Source organism: Rhinatrema bivittatum, chromosome 1 (assembly GCF_901001135.1).
Source record: "Rhinatrema bivittatum chromosome 1, aRhiBiv1.1, whole genome shotgun sequence".
In the NCBI taxonomy this organism is placed as follows: domain Eukaryota; kingdom Metazoa; phylum Chordata; class Amphibia; order Gymnophiona; family Rhinatrematidae; genus Rhinatrema; species Rhinatrema bivittatum.
The window spans coordinates 22262724-22278382 of NC_042615.1; positions in this window are offsets into that span (position 1 = coordinate 22262724).

The window sequence follows — 15659 nt, forward strand, 5'->3', positions numbered from 1 at the left end:
GGCAGGAAGGAGGAGAAGTTCCTGCATTGGCTGATGCTCCTCCTCCTCCTTCCTGCCCGTGCGGCCCCGGAAGAAAAATGTTGCCGGAGCCGCGCGGGCAGGAAGGAGGAGGAGCACCAGCATGTTTAGACGCGACTGTACCACGGTCCTGCCGATCTTCTTGCTGTGTGTATCCGGCACACAGCATAGCAGTAGTTCACCGCTCAGCCGCCATTGGGATGACGTCCACCGGCGGCCATTGGCCATCAGCGGCTCGGCGCCCCCTAATGCTCAGCGCCCTAGGCGATCGCCTAGTTCGCCTAGTGCTTCCGCCGGCCCTGCTCACAGTACTGACATTGGTGGACATTTTAAAAACTGCAACATGAGAAAGGGGGTGGAAAAGTGACCCTGGCATGAACTAATTATCTAAGTGGCACAGATACTGTAAACTGTGTGTGTAAGGGGGGGGGAATAAGATAATAATAGGGAACACAGAGAAGGGAACAAGAATCTTTATAAAGAAAGGTTTACTAGAAGGAGACGACTAAGAAAATCAGTTTAGTCTTTTACAGAAAGTGGCAGAAATAGGAAGAGCATAAATGCAAACATTCAGAAAGTATGTGTAGAAAGCACAAAAGGAGAAGGACCACAATACTCAGGGAAAGTAGCTAAAGCACAGGGGCCCAAACGATCAGTAATAGAAACATAATTTCTGTCAGCTAAAAAAAGGTAAAGGTTAAAAAATAATAAACAGTGAATTGTAGAGAGGAGGAAGCGGGGAGCAGGAAGAGAGCGAGAAGCTCAGAAGACATCATTCGTGCTCGGTAAAGAAGGCGGAGGCGATGTGCCAGAGCCAGGAAACTGTCCTGAGATGCCGAGGGCCTTTCAGAGGAGGATGGATGGCGGGTGCGATGGAGCTCTGGGAGAGCGCGTGAAGGTTTTCCCTGGGCCCCTCCCAGCAGAGGATCAAGCAGGGTTCCTCTAAGGCTTTGGGCCTTGGGTAAATGCCCTATTTGCCTTATAGGTAAAATGGCCCTGCCTGGGATCTTGTTGCCTAAGGGGTAGATTTTCAAACCCCAGCGCGTGTAAATCCCGGGGTTTACGCACGTGGCTGGGCCTTATATGCGCCAGGCCAATTTTCAAATGGCCCGGCCACGTGCAAGTCCCTGGGCTTGAAAATGGGGCAGTCCGGGGGGTGGGGCGGGACTAGAGAGGTAAAATATAAAAATTAGGGCAAGTTAGGTAGGGATAGGGGGAGGGCAGGATAGGGGAAGGGGAAGGAAGGATAGGCTAAGGGGTTGGGAAGTTCCCTCCCAGATGCCCTGATGTGTCATCGCGCGTATTTGCTTAACTATACCCCCCTTGCGCGCACCGTCCCGGCATTTTATAACATGCGCGACCATTTGTGCGCGCTGGGTAGCGCGCTCACATGGATGCGTGCAGAAAATCTACCCTTAGGTGAACAGATACATCAAGGGTGAGAAGTGGACTCTTGACTAAAGCACTCAAGAGGCTTGGAAGTTTTAAGAGCTGGATTACGGTTTGAGAGTTGTTGCACTTTGGTAGAATGTTTGAGCTTCAAGATACTTTGTCCAACTTTTGATCAGTGTATGCTGGAACTACCCTCCAGTTATCCTACCCTACAAGTGGAAGATATCTTTACCATGGGCGGAAATGCAGGAGAAAGGAGACCCTAGCACGGACAAGGAATATGTTTTTTCTCATTTTAATATAGTTGATGTTGCTCCTAATTTTCTCTGCTTTGGCTTGGATACTCATCTTCAAGTTAACCATTTACTTTAACTTAAAGATGATGCTAAAAAAAATGCAATCAGTGCTATCAGATCATTTGGCTGATTTTCACCTCCTTGCTCCTCGTTTGGGTCTTTTTGCATTTTTTTTAGCATCATCCAGCTGGAGTGTGAGACATTGGACCACGCCCGGGGCAGATAACTCCCCCACCCCCGCCACTGGACTTGAATCCCGGCATCGTAACTCCCCTGGCTGGTGGTCACACATTTTCCAGATCTCAGTAGAAACCATGTCCTGTTTGGGGGTGCGTCTTTCTGCATCCATAAAGTTGTTTTTGTTTTTTTTTTAAAGTATCGTTATTTAGGCTCTGGGCCAAATGCTATGACCTAGAGAACTGTGAGTCCCTGTATTTTAAGCCCCTGGCATTATGCGCATGCTTTAGAGGCGGATGTTTGGTGTCTGATCAGAGAATGTGTGTGACGACGGTGTGTGCGCTGGTGCAAAGATGCAGAGAAGGACCTGAGTGAAGAGAGATGACCCGAAACCTGGCAGGCTCCTAGTGAGGGCTGTGAGCTTCAGGTCTGAAGACAAATTCACTGTAAGAGCTGTACAGTCTGGTGGGGACATGGAAGAATAAGTAACAAAGGGATCCCCTTAACACACACACACACACACACATTAATAAAGATGTGTAGCCCCAAAATGTTTGCTTTGTGCTTTCATTTTGTTTTCTTCATTATTTTGTTCACTTAATTTTTTTTCACTTCATTTCATTTGCTGAACTGAAAAAAAACAACAACCCTCCAATCCCCTACTCCAAAAATATTCTGAACCATTAAATAAAAGGACCTAACCTGAATCTAGGGCCCAGGCTTGCTAGGTGGGCCTCCCCGAGCCCCTCTAATCCCCCTCTCCAGCCACTAAATTAATGGAAGCCTGGCCCTACCCTGCTGCGCCTCCCTGAGCCCAGTCTGGGAATCCTCGGGGCCCTCACACCCACCGTTAAAATCCGTCAGAGCTTGGGGACCTCCTTCCCGCAGCCCTCAGAATCCTTAAGGGCAGAAGTGAAGCTTGCTTGCTCCTGCCTCAGCAAAAGGAGCTTTAAAAATGGCGTTATCCTTCTGGAGGAAGGCACCAAAGTGACATCACTTCAGCACCATTTTCTTGGACAGCCAGGGTAAATTTACCTTCTCCTAATGATGTACCGTTAAGTGATAGCCTATTGAAATTAGTGACCTGTTAACTATGGGGTGAAAGGTAGGGTCCTGGGCTGGCCTCCTGGCAGAGATACCCCCCTCCCCCTTGAGATCGGATATTGCTATTCATTACCTGACAAAGTTGGTAACACCCGCCCGTGCCATTAGAGCTACCTCCCCTTTCCTTGCAGCTTGACCTCTCAGACAAATGTTGTGACTCCCACTGACATGTCCTAGATAATTCTCTTCTCCACATCTGTAAGGACCAAAGGATTTTCTCTTTTGTATTTTCATGTTGACCCAGGATCTAGCAGACATCATTGCTTTGATTCATGAGTTTGCGCTTGGCACTTTTCCTACTGAGTACAAGTAGGGGAGTTTGTAAACTCCAGGGAGTCCAACTTAGTGATTGCATGAGGGCCCTGAAATATAAAAAATGCCTGCCAATGTATACCCAAACCCCCAAATTCTATCAAACATCAAAACAGAAAGCTCCTTCTGCTGGGGGACTCTGTCATCCGAGGTACTAACCTGGGGACTCATTTTGAAGGATACACAATAGTTAAATGACTTCCAGGATCTTCAACTGACAGTAACACAAACCAGATTGTCAGTGCAATCAAGGAAGAAAGTAAGGAATGTAAAATCTATGTAATGATCCATCTGGGGACAAATGACCTTGCTAGAAACAGCATGCAAGCAATACAAAGAGATTTCCATGTTCTGGGAAAACAGCTTGGGTGCATGGTAAAACCATTGCCTTGTCAAAAGTGTTATCCGTTCACAGAAATGGAAAGGAAATATTAAGCCATATAAACAACTTTAATATAGGTCTCAAAACGATGTAAATAAGAAGGTGTTAGACTTATATGGGGGCTGAAGCCATGTATGGACCGGTAAAAGCTATATGGTAAAAATGGCCTACATCTGCCCAAGGAAGGAAAAGCAGATCCAAAGTGAGAAATTCAGGTGATATGTCATCAAGTGTTTAGACTAGAGGTCAGAGGCGACAGAAGAAAGACAATGGGCTTGGAATGTCATCCCCGACAATTTCTGTACCCACTTCCCCTATTTAACAAAATGAATCAGCTCATAGTCTAACCCTAAGCATAAAGGCCAACAAAGAAGCCAAGAAAGAAAAGCTGGAAAGATAGAGCACAAATGCTCATAGTCTGGGTAATAAAATTTCAGACCTTCAGGCTGCAATGGTGGCGGAAGACTTGGATATTGTTGATATTATAGAGACATGGTTCAGTTTGTCTCATGATTGGGATACATCCATACTGGGCTATAACCTATTGTGGAAGGATAGATATGACAGAAAAGGGGGAGGAGTAGCTTTCTGTCAAGAACAATATCCAAGCACTTGAAATACAGAGTATTCAGGGAAACGAAGAAGCACCATGAGCTAGGGATGTGCAGAAGGAAAAAAAATGTTGCTATTCAGTATTCGTTGCACCAGGACCCAAATCCATTGCATCCATTTTCGGGGAAACCCGATTCGTCCATTAAGAACATAAGAACATAAGAAAATGCCATACTGGGTCAGACCAAGGGTCCATCAAGCCCAGCATCCTGTTTCCAACAGTGGCCGATCCAGGCCATAAGAACCTGGCAAGTACCCAAAAACTAAGTCTATTCCATGCAACCATTGCTAATGGCAGTGGCTATTCTCTAAGTGAACTTAATAGCAGGTAATGGACTTCTCCTCCAAGAACTTATCCAATCCTTTTTTAAACACAGCTATACTTACTGCACGAACCACATTCTCTGGCAACAAATTCCAGAGTTTAATTGTGCGTTGAGTAAAAAAGAACTTTCTCCGATTAGTTTTAAATGTGCCCCATGCTAACTTCATGGAGTGTCCCCTAGTCTTTCTACTATCCGAAAGAGTAAATAACCGATTCACATCTACCCGTTCTAGACCTCTCATGATTTTAAACATCTCTATCATATCCCCCCTCAGTCGTCTCCTCTCCAAGCTGAAAAGTCCCAACCTCTTTAGTCTTTCCTCATAGGGGAGTTGTTCCATTCCCCTTATCATTTTGGTAGCCCTTCTCTGTACCTTCTCCATCGCAATTATATCTTTTTTGAGATGCGGCGACCAGAATTGTACACAGTATTCAAGGTGCGGTCTCACCATGGAGCGATACAGAGGCATTATGACATTTTCCGTTTTATTCATCATTCCTTTTCTAATAATTCCCAACATTCTGTTTGCTTTTTTGACTGCCGCAGCACACTGAACCGACGATTTCAATGTGTTATCCACTATGACACCTAGATCTCTTTCTTGGGTTGTAGCACCTAATATGGAACCCAACATCGTGTAATTATAGCATGGGTTATTTTTCCCTATATGCATCACCTTGCACTTATCCACATTAAATTTCATCTGCCATTTGGATGCCCAATTTTCCAGTCTCACAAGGTCTTCCTGCAATTTATCACAATCTGCTTGTGATTTAACTACTCTGAACAATTTTGTGTCATCTGCAAATTTGATTATCTCACTCGTCGTATTTCTTTCCAGATCATTTATAAATATATTGAACAGTAAGGGTCCCAATACAGATCCCTGAGGCACTCCACTGTCCACTCCCTTCCACTGAGAAAATTGCCCATTTAATCCTACTCTCTGTTTCCTGTCTTTTAGCCAGTTTGCAATCCACGAAAGGACATCGCCACCTATCCCATGACTTTTTACTTTTCCTAGAAGCCTCTCATGAGGAACTTTGTCAAACGCCTTCTGAAAATCCAAGTATACTATATCTACCGGTTCACCTTTATCCACATGTTTATTAACTCCTTCAAAAAAGTGAAGCAGATTTGTGAGGCAAGACTTGCCCTGGGTAAAGCCATGCTGACTTTGTTCCATTAAACCATGTCTTTCTATATGTTCTGTGATTTTGATGTTTAGAACACTTTCCACTATTTTTCCTGGCACTGAAGTCAGGCTAACCGGTCTGTAGTTTCCCGGATCGCCCCTGGAGCCCTTTTTAAATATTGGGGTTACATTTGCTATCCTCCAGTCTTCAGGTACAATGGATGATTTTAATGATAAGTTACAAATTTTTACTAATAGGTCTGAAATTTCATTTTTTATTTCCTTCAGAACTCTGGGGTGTATACCATCCGGTCCAGGTGATTTACTACTCTTCAGTTTGTCAATCAGGCCTAGCACATCTTCTAGGTTCACCGTGATTTGATTCAGTCCATCTGAATCATTACCCATGAAAACCTTCTCCATTTCGGGTACCTCCCCAACATCCTCTTCAGTAAACACCGAAGCAAAGAAATCATTTAATCTTTCCGCGATGGCCTTATCTTCTCTAAGTGCCCCTTTAACCCCTCGATCATCTAACGGTCCAACTGACTCCCTCACAGGCTTTCTGCTTCGGATATATTTAAAAAGTTTTTACTGTGAGTTTTTGCCTCTACAGCCAACTTCTTTTCAAATTCTCTCTTAGCCTGTCTTATCAATGTCTTACATTTAACTTGCCAATGTTTATGCTTTATCCTATTTTCTTCTGTTGGATCCTTCTTCCAATTTTTGAATGAAGATCTTTTGGCTAAAATAGCTTCTTTCACCTCCCCTTTTAACCATGCCGGTAATCGTTTTGCCTTCTTTCCACCTTTCTTAATGTGTGGAATACATCTGGATTGTGCTTCTAGAATGGTATTTTTTAACAATGACCACGCCTCTTGGACATTTTTTACTTTTGTAGCTGCTCCTTTCAGTTTTTTTCTAACAATTTTTCTCATTTTATCAGTTTCCCTTTTGAAAGTTTAGCACGAGAGCCTTGGATTTGCACACTGTTCCTTTTCCAGTCATTAAATCAAATTTGATCATATTATGATCACTATTGCCAAGCGGCCCCACCACCGTTACCTCTCTCACCAAGTCCTGTGCTCCACTGAGAATTAGATCTAAAATTGCTCCCTCTCTCGTCGGTTCCTGAACCAATTGCTCCATAAAGCTATCATTTATTCCATCCAGGAACGTTATCTCTCTAGCGTGACCCGATGATACATTTACCCAGTCTATATTGGGGTAATTGAAGTCTCCCATTATTACTGCACTACCAATTTGGTTAGCTTCCCTAATTTCTCTTAGCATTTCACTGTCCATCTCACCATCTTGACCAGGTGGACGGTAGTATACCCCTATCACTGTAGTCTTCCCTGATACACAAGGGATTTCTACCCATAAAGATTCAATTTTGTATTTAGTCTCATGCAGGATGTTTATCCTGTTGGACTCTGTGCCATCCCGGACATAAAGCGCCACACCTCCTCCCGACTGCTCCTCTCTGTCATTGCGATATAATTTGTACCCCGGTATAGCACTGTCCCATTGGTTATCCTCTTTCCACCATGTCTCTGAGATGCCAATTAAGTCTATGTCATCATTTACTGCTATACATTCTAATTCTCCCATCTTACTTCTTAGACTTCTGGCATTAGCATACAAACATTTCAAAGTTTGTTTTTTGTTTGTCTTTTTATTCTGCTTTTTAATTGATAGGGATAAGTTAGAATTTTTTAGCTCAGGTGAGTTTTTAGTTACAGGCACTTGGACTACTTTTCTAATTATTGGAACCTCACTGTCGGGATGCCCTAATTCTAATGCATCATTAGTATCCTTTAAAGATACATCTCTCCGAACCATGCGCTGCTGAGCGACTGTCGGCATTCCCCTTTGTTCTAGTTTAAAAGCTGCTCTATCTCCTTTTTAAAGGTTAGCGCCAGCAGTCTGGTTCCACCCTGGTTAAGGTGGAGCCCATCCCTTCGGAAGAGACTCCCCCTTCCCCAAAAGGTTCCCCAGTTCCTAACAAAACTGAATCCCTCTTCCTTGCACCATCGTCTCATCCACGCATTGAGACTCCGGAGCTCTGCCTGCCTCTGGTGACCTGCGCGTGGAACAGGGAGCATTTCAGAGAATGCTACCCTGGAGGTTCTGGATTTAATCTTTCTACCTAAGAGCCTAAATTTGGCTTCCAGAACCTCCCTCCCACATTTTCCTATGTCGTTGGTGCCCACGTGTACCACGACAGCCGGCTCCTCCCCAGCACTGTCTAAAATTCTATCTAGGTGACGCGTGAGGTCCGCCACCTTCGCACCAGGTAGGCATGTTACCAGGCGATCCTCACGCCCACCCGCCACCCAGCTATCTACATTCCTAATAATCGAATCACCAACTATGACGGCCGACCTAACCCTTCCCTCCTGGGCAGTAGGCCTTGGGGAGATATCCTCAGTGCGAAAGGACAATGCATCACCTAGAGAGCAGGTCCTTGCTACAGGATCCTTTCCTGCTACACCTGGTTGGTGCTCTCCCATTATGAGACCTTCTTCCTCCAAGGCAGCACCAGGGCTGCCAGTCTGAAGTTGGGACTGGACTACTATGTCCCTGAAGGTCTCATCTATATACCTCTCTGTCTGCCTCAGCTCCTCCAGGTCTGCCACTCTAGCCTCCAGAGATCGGACTCGTTCTCTGAGAGCCAGGAGCTCTTTGCATCGCATGCACATGTACAACTTCTCACCGGTGGGTAAAAAATCATACATGTGACACTCGATGCAAAAGACTGGGAAGCCCCCCACTTGCTGCTGGACTGCTGTTTTCATCTCAATTTTGATCAGTTCCTAGTTAAGTTTTAGGTTGCTATGGGAGTAGGAATGTGTCTAAGTTCCTTTAAATGTATTAGTGAATTCACTATATGTCTGGTAGTGGCCTACTGGGGTCTGATCAAATTCTCAATAAAGTTTTTGTTGATGGGTTTTTTTTTGTGCAAGTGGCACCTGCCTATAAATTAAGGGATGAGCTTGGGGTGGGTGGGCAAGGGGTGGGAGGGTTGGGAATTTAGTTAGTCAGCCTGAGTGACTCACAGCTCCCTTGATTAACAAATGTTGTTCCCTATTCAAACCCAATCACACTACCTCAACACCTTTCCAAGGTGAGTAACTGAGCTGAACTATTCAACTTTTTTACTTTGGTATATACTGCTCCTAGCTTATTTCTAGCTTCTGGCTACTTTTTTGTGGTTGTTTTTTTTTTTTTGTGGTTTTTTTTTTTTTTTTGTTTTTCAATACAATGCACTCAGTTATTATTAAATAAAACACTTAGCTCTTTAAAAGTCTGGAGGACACTTTAATAGTCAGGCAGACTTTTAAAAACTAAACACACTACCTACTGCTACCTTATTGACTGACTATTTAAAAATGCAAACAGTCTAACTTGTTTATTCACTACCTGACTATTGAAGGCACAAACACACAAACACACTAAATAATATTCCCAAATAGTTAACTTTGCCCCAATACTTTTAAAAAAGTCAATGTCAATGTCCCAAGCAAAAACTTACTGATTCCTTTCAGCCACCAGCAAGGTGATCCTCTCCTCTCAGTGTTTCCACTGTATTCGTTTTCCATCAAAGTTGGGAAAACAAAAAAACCCCCATCCCAACCCTTTAAATTTAATTAACTACAACCCCCCACCCTGTGACCCCCTCAAGACTTTCCAAAAGTCCCTGGTGGTCTAGCGGGGGCCCGAATGCAGGAGTGATCTCCTGCATTCGGACCATCAGCTGCCAGTATTCAAAATGGCGCCGATAGCCTTTGCCCTTATTATGTCACAGGGGCTACCGGTGCCATTGGTTGGCCCCTATCACATGGTAGGAGCAATAATACAGCTCCCTATCGGGAGCTGCATTAAAAAAAGATGATAGCACATCTATCTACACTTGTGTGGTCTACAAGCATCTGTCTCAGAGGAATTGGATAGAGATGTGGCTGAGGACATCCAGAAAGTGAGAAGGAAAGGCAAGATGTTTCTTGTCATTGATTTTAATCTTCCAGATGTTGATTTGTGCATCCCTTCTGCAGAATCTGCATTATAAATAGAGAAATTGGGGATGCCTTTCAAGAGGCTCTGATTAGGCAAATGGTGACAGAGCTCACGAGGGAGGAAATGATACTGGACTTGGTACTTACAAATGGACATAGTATCTCTAATGTTTGGGTAGGTGCTCATGCGACCAGCAGTGATCAACAGACAGTATGGTTTGATATAATGGCCAAGACGGAGTGCAGTTATTCAGTCAAAGATCTTGGATTTAAAAAAATTAAGACTTTGGTAAAATGGGAATGTACCATCCACTGACATCAAGGATAAATGGGCAGCTGCTAATAAATTCTATCAATCTGAACTTCTGTCTGCTGAGAAAAAAATACTTCTGTAATAGAATCAACCCAGCTGACAATTATCCTAAACAACTTTTTAAAATGATTGCCCAGCTTTCCAATAGACCTTCTCCTCTTGCCCCAGATAGCACAGTGTGCTTGACTAATAGTTTTGTATCCCTTTTCTCTGACAAGATTAATTCCATCTGTAAGGACTTTGTTGTTAATACTGAGTCCATCTGTCCTTCTTTGTTTAATTCCCATAGTTTTGTCCTTGGTAGTAAATTTACTTCCTTCAGTTCCCATCACAGCAGCAGGTATTGATTTACTACTATAAACACTTCACCTTACCACTTCTCAGCTAGACCCTATTCCCTCAAGATTCTTAACAAATGAATTTTTGGCTCTGGCTGGTCCCAGGTCAATTATCATACATTCTTCTTTGACTGTTTGTCTTTGTATTTTCCCTTTGCAACTGAAATCTGCTAGAGTTTGTCCACTCTTGAAGAAATTATCATTGGACCCTACCATTCTGGGCAACTATAGAACGATTTTTAACTTATTCATGTTGTCCAAAACCATAGAAAAAGATGCTGCTGACCTGTTGAGTGATTGTGTTAATAAAACTAATGTCCTGAATCCCCCTCAGTCAGGCTTTCAAAAACGTCACAGTACTGAATCAGCTATGCTTGCTCTTCTTAAGGATATCAGGCTCCAGACAGATGGGGGGTAAGATGATCTCATTACATTTCTGGATATGAGTGCAGCCTTTGGCACTAGCAAGCATAGTTTAGCTTACTCCTTAATCATCTCAAGTAGACTGGGTTCACAGATATAGTTTTGAGTTGGTTCAGCTCCTGTCTTTCTGACCACTCTTTTCAAGTCGAATGGGAAATACAACTCTTGGAACCTATGTCCCTCTCTTCTGTTGTACCCCAGGGTTCCATCCTGGCCCCTCTCCTTTTCAATATTTTATGATCTCCGTTAGCTACCTTGTTCCAGAATTGTGGATTTAGGCCTTTAATCTATGCCAATGACATTCAGATCATTGTTTTCTTCAATATCAAATTGACCTACTCTGTCACTGATCAGAATACCTGATCAGGCGGGTTCTAGGTTATCCATTCACAAATTCAGAGTTAATATTTCTCAATCTGAAGCTTTAAGGATCAGTAACAAAATGTCTTTTCCCACTATTACTACTATGATATCTGGCATTCCAATTTCACTTAGGGACGTTGCATCCTTTCAAAGTGTATTCATTGAATCGAAACTGTCTACATCCCAATATGTTTCTCAAAAATCCTTCTTTTTCTTTTAGGTACATTCATGGCTTGCATCCATTCTTGATTTGTCACAACCTGAAACTCTTAATGCATACCCTAGTTATCTTAAGACTAGTCTATTGAATTCCTTTTTCCTGGGTTTGTCTAACTCTCAAATTGAGCATCTCCGGCTTCTTGAAAACACCACTGCTAAAGTAATTTACAGTTAAGGTAAGTCTGACCATGTGACTCCCACTTTGCAAAAGCTGCATTGGTTACCAATATTATGTTGTACCAAATTTAAAATCTTATGTTTAATATGTCATGATAGTCACACTGGAATTTCTTTATATCTCTCGAAATTATTGATTCCTCATTCTCTTCTTGGAGAGTGAACTCCTCTCAGAAGGGTTTTCTACCCCTCCCCTTCCCTACAGCAATTAAACTCAAGGTCAGCCATGAGTCTTCTTTCAACTATCAGACCCTGGTCCTTTGGAACACTCTGCTCCTAGACATCAATGCTGAGCTAAATTATCTAAAATATAGAAAGGCTGCTAAAACCTGGCTCTCAGGCATTTAATTGTTAACTTCTCAGCTGTAGAGTGCTGGTCTATTTTTGTCTACTGTTTGCTTATTTTGCTTGGCCTTCTTAGTGTAATTTTGTGATTATGTATGTTCCTTTCATTGTGCACTACTTGGAAACATTATTTTTACAGGTGCTATATTACATTTCAAAATCTAAATAAAAATACCTTGAAAAGGAACTAGAAACCTTGGAGAAGATAGTCGAAGTGGAACAGAGGACCAAACTGAAAGGAGCTACAGCAGCAATAAATCTTTATATAAGAAAGTAAAAGGAACACGAAGCCAATGTAATTCCTCAGAGACGTGGCTGGAAAAATAAAGGCTGAAAGATCAGCATTCAAAATTGTAAAATAATTCAAAAAACGCAACACAGAGAATATGTGGAAAAGCTGAAAAAGAAGAAAGAAATAAGGATAGCAAAAACCCTGCCTGAAGAGAGGATCACCAATGAGGTAAAATGAGGTGACAAACCATTTTTTTTGTGATGTTTCATAGAAAGAAGAAGAAAGGCCAGAGACAGGACAGTAAAATTGAAAGAAGATAAAGCAATAGGTGTAAAAAGATGAAGAAACAGAAAAAATATTAATCAAATACCTCAGCTCATTGTTCATTAAAGAAGACCTTGGAGAAGGGCTGTTGCTGATTGGCATGTGTAAGGATGGGGGTGGGGTAGAGACCACTCCATTTACAGGGGAGAGAGTTTGGGTAGAACTAGCAAACCTGAAAGTGGAGAAGGCCATGGGGCTAGATGAGTTACATTCCAGGATATGAAAGGAATTCAGAAATGCCATGGCAGGTCTGCTGAGGGACCTACTAAATAGATCCTTGGAGACAAGAGTGGGGCCACGAGATTTGAAAAGGGTGGTTGTGGTCATGCTTCACAAAAGTGGTAGCAGGGAGAGGGCTGGAAATTATGGGCTGGCTAGCCTTATGTCAGTGATGGGAAAACTAATGGAGACTGTGCTGAAAGAAAAGATAGTCAACTATCTACAGTCTGGTGGGTTGCTGTTTCCAAGGAAACATGGTTTTATCCAAGGAAGGTCCTGTTAAACAAATCTGATAGATTTTTTGATTGGGTTACTACAGAATTAGATCAAGAACAAGTAAGCACCTGACGTGATATACCTGGCTAGGAGGCTCATGAGCAAAATGAAAAGCCTGGGAGTGGGTCCCAAGATGGTGGAATGGATTACAAATAAAAATTGTGTGTTGAGTGAAAAAGATTTCTCTGATTTGTTTTAAATGCACCACTTGCTAACTTCATAGAGCGTCCTCTAGTTCTGCAATTATCTGAGAGACTAAACAACCGATTCACATTTACCTGTTCTAGTCCTCTCATGATTTTATAGACCTCTATCATATCTCCCCTCAGCCATCTCTTCTCCAAGCTGAATAACCCTAACCTCTTCAGCCTTTCCTCATAGGGGAGTCGTTCCATCCCCTTTATCATTTTGGTTTCCTGCTCTGAACTTTCTCCAATACAACGATATCTTTTTTGAGATGGCATTTGACAAAGTCCCTCATGAGAGGCTTGTAAGAAAACTAAAAAGTCATGGGATAGGAGGCGATGTCCTGTTGTGGATTACAAACTGGTTAAAAGACAGGAAACAGAGAGTAGGATTAAATGGTCAATTTTCTCAGTGGAAAAGGGTAAACAGTGGAGTGCCTCAGGGATCTGTACTTGGACTGATGCTTTTCAATATATATATATATATATATATATATATATATATATATATATAAATGATCTGGAAAGGAATACGATAAGTGAGGTTATCAAATTTGCGGATGATACAAAATTATTCAGCATAGTTAAATCACAAGCTGATTGTGATACATTACAGGAAGACCTTGCAAGACTGGAAGGTTGGGCATCCAAATGCAAATGAAATTTAATGTGCAAGGTGTTGCATATAGGGAAAAATAACCCTTGCTGTAGTTACACAATGTTAGGTTCCATATTAGGAGCTACCAACCAGGAAAAAGATCTAGGCATCATAGTGGATAATACTTTAAAATCGCGGCTCAGTGTGCTGCAGCAGTCAAAAAAGCAAACAGAATGTTAAGAATTATTAGGAAGGGAATGGTTAATAAAATGGAAAATGTCATAATGCCTCTGTATCGCTCCATGGTGAGACCACACCTTGAATACTGTGTACAATTCTGGTCGCCGCATCTCAAAAAAGATATAGTTGCGATGGAGAAGGTACAAAGAAGGGCAACCAAAATGATAAAGGGGATGGAACAGCTCCCTATAAGGAAAGGCTGAAGAGGTTAGGGCTGTTCAACTTGGAGAAGAGATGGCTGAGGGGGGACATGGTAGAGGTTAAGATCATGAGAGGTCTTGAACGAGTGGATGAGAATCTGTTATTTACACTATCAAATAATAGAAGGACTAGGGGGCATTCCATGAAGTTAGCAAGTAGCACATTTAAGACTAATCGGAGAAAATTATTTTTCACTCAATGAACAATAAAGCTCTGGAATTTGTTGCCAAAGGATGTGGTTAGTGCTGGGTTCAAAAAAAGTTTGGATAAGTTCTTGGAGGAGAAGTCCATTAATGGCTATTAATGAAATTTACTTAGGGAATAACCACTGCTATTAATTGCATCAGTGGCATGGGATATTCTTAGTGTTTGGTTAATTGCCAGGTTCTTGTGGCCTGGCTTGGCCTCTGTTGGAAACAGGATGCTGGGCTTGATGGACCCTTGGTCTGACCCAGCATAGCAATTTCTTTTGTTCTTATGTTCAGAATTGCACACAGAACTCTAGGTGCAGTCTCACCATGGAGTGATACAGAGGATTTATGACATTCTCCATTTTATTCACCATTCCCTTCCTAATAATTCCTAACATTGTTTGCTTTTTTGACCTCCAAAGCACACAATGACCTGACAATTTCAATGTATTATCCACTATGACGCCCAGATCTTTTTCCTTGGTGGTAGGTCCTAATATGAAGCCTAACATCGTGAACTACAGTATGGACTATTTTTCCCTCTATGTATCACTTTGCTCTTGTCCACATTACATTTCACCTGTCAGTTGGATGCCCATTCTTCCAGTCTCGCAAGGTCCTCTTGCAATTTATCACAATCTGCATGTGATAAACTACTCTTAATAATTTTGTATCATCCGCAGATTTGATCACCTCACTCGTCATATCCCTTTCCAAATCATTTATAAATATATTGAAAAGCACCGGTCCAAGTACAGATCCCTGAGGCACTCCACTGTTTACCCTTTTCCACTGAGAAAATTGACCATTTAATCCTACTTTCTGTTTCCTGTCTTTTAACCAGTTTGCAAACCATGACATGATATCGTCTCCCATCCCAGGACTTTTTAGTTTTCTTAGAAGCCTCTCACGAGGGACTTTGGCAAACACCTTCTGAAATACACTACATATACCGGTCACCATTAGCCAAATATGTATTAACCCCGTCAAAACATGTAGAAGATTTGTGAGGCAAGACTTCCCTTGGATAAATCCATGCTGTTTGTGTCTCATTAAAGCATGTCTAACTATATGTTCTGTGATTTGTTCTTTAGAATAGTTTCCACTATTTTTCCTAGTACTGGTCATGCTCCTCAGTCTATAGTTTCCCAGATCAGTCCTGGAGTCCTTTCTAAATATCAAGGTTAAATTGGCCACCCTCCAGTCTTCAGGTACAATGGACAATTTTAATGATGGGTAACA